The 4404-nt window shown below is 37.4% G+C and overlaps 1 pseudogene; it reads left to right on the top strand.

The window, feature by feature from the left end:
• Positions 1–2051: 2051 nt before the first annotated feature.
• Positions 2052–3930, top strand: LOC122751332 (annotated as a pseudogene).
• The last annotated feature ends 474 nt before the right edge of the window (positions 3931–4404 follow it).

The following is a 4404-nucleotide window of genomic DNA, read 5'->3' as shown; positions in this document are numbered from 1 at the left end:
TATAAACCAGATATGGCCTAATTGTAAAAGAGATTCAAAAGCTCACTGAAGAAAATGATTCCTTAAAAATTAGAAATTGGCAATTGGACTTTATGAGATATCAAGAAACAATAAAGTCAAAAGAATGAAAAAAGTAAAAGAAAATATAAAATATGTAATGATATTGGAAAAACAATCGAGATTGAAGACATATTAAGAAGAGATAATTTAAGAATTATTGGACTACCATAAAGCCATGATCAAAAAAAAAAGAGTGTAGACATCATACTTCTAAAAAATGTTATAAAGGGAAACTGCCATATCTTGGATCTATAGGGTAAACAGAAATTTAAAGAATCCACCAATCTTCTCCTGAAACAAATTATGAAATGAAAACTTGGTATGATGAATATTATAGCCAAATTCATGAGGTTCCAGATCAAGGAGAAAATATTGTAATAGATAGAAAATAAACAATTCAAATATCCTGGAGCTACACTCGGGATCACAGAAGACTTGAAATATGATATTTTGGGAGGCAAAGGAACTAAGATTTTAATTTAGCTCTTACCACAATTACCTACTCAGCAAAGCTGAGTATAATCCTGTAGGACAGATGTATATTTAATGAAATAGAGAACTTTCAAGTATTCCTAATGAAAAGACCTGAACTAAATAGAAAATTTCATTTTTAAACACAATATTGAATAGATGTATAAAACAGTACATATAAAAGAATAATCATAAGAAACTCAATAATGTTAAACTGTTTGCATTCTTATATAGTATGATGACACATGTAACTCCTAAGAACTTTATAATTATTAGGGAAATTAGAATGATTCTACATAGACAGAAAGCACAGATGTGAATCAACTATGTTGTAATGATCTCCTCCTTCAAACAAAAAAAAAATTAGTGAGAAAAAGTGATTAACTAAGAGAAAGTGGAAAGTAAAGGTGGAATAGGAAACATTTTTTCACATAAAAGAGTTGCATAAGGAAGAGTTTTATAGTGGAGAGGTTCATTGGGGAGTGGGCAATGCTTAAACCTCACTTTTATCAGAATTGGTTTGAAGCAGGAAGAATATATATATATATATATACACACACACACACACACATATATACACACACATGTGTGTACATGCATGTGCATGTATGTATGTTTGTATATGTACCTATATGTACACACACACACACACTCAGGTATAGAAATCTATCTTACCCAACAGGGAAATAGGAGAGTAAGGGCATAAGGAATGAGCTGGGACAGGATAAAAGGGTTGGCAGATTACAGAAAGCAGTAGTCACAAGCAAAACATACTTTTGAGAATGAAAAGGATAAAAGAGAAAGGATAAATAGAAGAAAATATGATGGAGAGAAATATGATTAACAATCCTAACTGTAAATATGAATAGGATGAGCTTGCCCATAAAGTGAAAGCAGATAGTATAATGGATTAGAAATTAGAATCCATCAATACATTAACTACAAGAAACACAATTAAAACAGAAAGACATACTGAGGGTTAAAGGGCTGGAGCAAAATCTATTATGCTTCAGTGGAAATAAAAAATGCAGGATCATGATCTTAGACAAAGCAAAAGCCAAAATAGATCTAATTTTAAAAGATAATTAGGAAAATTGCATGTGCTAAAAAGTGCCATCAACAATGAAGTAATATCCAAAACAAATTATAGTAAGTTTCTCTGATAAAGACCTTATTTCTCAAATATATAGAGAACCGAGTCAAATTTATAAAAGAACTATCCCCCAATTGATAAGTAGCAAAGGATATGAAGAGGCTGCTTTCAGGAGAAGAAATCAAAGCTATCTGTAGTCACATGAAAAAATGTTCAAAGTAACAATTGATTAGAGCAACGAAATTAAACTAAATTTGAGGTAATGACCTGACACAAACCAGAAATGACAAATGCTGGAGAGGATGAAGGAAAATAGGTACAATAATAAATTATTAGTGGAGTCTTGCACTAGTCCAAGCATTCTGGAGATCAATTTGGAAATATTCCCAAAGGATTTTAAAACTGTGCATATGGGAGGATGGGGACCATGGGTAAGGATTTCTACCAGATGCTGGGCCTGAACCCAGGTACCTCTGAAGAAGAGTTCAATTGAGCCTACTTCCAGCAAGCTCTATGCGAACGTCCAGACAAGAAGCCTGGTGCCGAGGAGAAAGAAGTTCAAGGAGACCACCGAGGCCTACTATGCAGTCAACAATAGGAATATGTTCCACCACTATGGGGAGGAGGGAGTAAAGGGAGGTGGCCCTAGCTGTGGTAGCACTGCTATCTCTAATGATTAGTGTGAGATTTAAAATTGGATATTACATCATAAATCTCCCCTACTTAACCTTTCCCTTAATTTATCTCCCAGACTAGTAAATGGAAAAAGCTTTTGGTTTTCTAGATAGACCTTTTATTGTTTTGGTAGTCACAAGGTGATGTTGATTAGAAGGATAGGAAAGTAGAAACACAATACAAATCGTCTTAAGTCTAAGCTTAGTCTATATTCCTTATAAAAACTCACCAAAACCGAAGGCCACCTTTGGAGAGAGAGAGACCATCTGTGCAGCGCAGTCAAGAGACCAGCAGAGCAGGAAAAAGCCCCACTTCCGTTCTCTCCTTGTCTTTTAAGCTCACACCCCGGAAGTCGAGTGCATAGCAGGCAGTCTGACGTGCGCAGCAGACAGACTGGCATGCGTAGCTCATGCCATTGGTCTCCTCCCCAAAAGGGTGGTCCTTCAAAAACTGGCGTCTTTCAGTTATCCTAACCGACTGTTAAAAAACTTTCATATTTTTTTAGACATTAGTCCTTCAGCCAAACTTTCTCTGGGAACCCTCATGCAATATTTGATAAGTTCTGTTGACACCGTCTTTTGATCAGTGAAAGGGGGAATAAAGCATAGACATTGAAGACCTATTTATCTGCTTGCCAATAGGCATGGGTGGATTTATCAATATGAATTTTGGCCCACCCTATCCAGACCAGTAACACAATCACTGCCAAAAATAGGATCCCCCAATTAGCAACAACCTTCTCACTTGAGAAGATCTATAGTGGCTGTACCAAAAAGATGAAGATCTCCCAAAAGCAGCTTAACCCCATGGGAAGAGTATCTGCAGTGAGGACAAAATCCTGACCACTGAAGGGAAAAGAGGATGGAAAGAGGGGACCACATTTACCTTCCCAAATGTTAAGGCTAAAATTCTAGCTAGTCTGTCTAAAATATCTAATGAATGGTAGCCAATAAATTATAAGCTTTAGAAAGAGTTAGACTTTTAAGCATTTATTAAGGAGAATAAGAATTTAGTAAAGAGAGAAGGAAAGGCCTACATTCATTTATCTATTAAAGGGAGAGCGCATTTCTAGTTCTGCTCTCCACTAGAGTCCACAGGAAAGAGACAGAGCCAGAGCGCCAGGGTTCCCTCTTCTTCCTCCCACAAGCAAACGTCACTTCCTGACGCCAAAGAAAAGACTCATGGTCTGGCCCTCAGAGACCTTCACCTCATGGCAGGGCTTTTCTACAGTAAGTCTCCAGCAGGTGGCATTCTGATCGTTACATGAAAGAGGGGGACCCAGGCTCAAATAGAATTCTAGCTGACATTTTCTTTGTTTTAAAGGACAAGCCACACAATATATTTAAGAGAGACAGTTCTGATGTGATTTACCCAGTAAGGATCATCCTCCCTGAGCCTGAGGCCCTGAGTGGCTGTACAGTGAATGTACCAATATTGGATGGCAGGACCATACCCATGGTGTTCAAGGATGTCATCAGCCCTAGAATGAGGCAGAAGGTTCCTGGACAAGGCCTTCCCCTCCCCAAAACACCACAGAAATGTGGGGACCTCCTTATTGAGTTTGAAGTGAATATCCCTGACAGAATTCCCCAGTCTTCAAGATCATCCTGGAGCAGATCCTGCCTATATAGCAATCTCTGCTCACCAAGGGCTGAACCAAGGACTTTTCCAAAGCTCAAGGTTTTCTGGGCCATCTCCAACAGGTGTGGGCCTCCAGGGTGGCAGGGACCACAGGGAGTTTTCATATGCTGAATGTTTTCAGAGGATATATTACAATATAATAAAAAAACAACTGTGCATACCCTTTGACCCAGCACTATCACTACTAGATCTGTATTCCAAAGAAAGAAAAAGAAAAGGAAAAGCACATATTTGTACAAACATATTTACAGTAGCTCTTTTTTGTTATGGAAAAGAATTAGAAATCAAGGAATGTTTATCAACTGAGGAATGGTTGAACAAGTTGTGGCATATGATTGTGACAAAAGAGATGATGAGGAGATTGTTTCAGAAAAAGACTTGTCAAGAACCATATGAACTGAAGAAAAGTGAAGTGAGAAGAATTGAGAGATCATTTTGCACAGTAACAGCAATGTTATAATGAA

The sequence above is a fragment of the Dromiciops gliroides genome, chromosome 3 (assembly GCF_019393635.1).
Source record: "Dromiciops gliroides isolate mDroGli1 chromosome 3, mDroGli1.pri, whole genome shotgun sequence".
Taxonomy (NCBI): Eukaryota; Metazoa; Chordata; class Mammalia; order Microbiotheria; family Microbiotheriidae; genus Dromiciops; species Dromiciops gliroides.
Note: the sequence above shows the minus strand (reverse complement) of the source record. Positions and strands in the feature narration are given on the sequence as shown.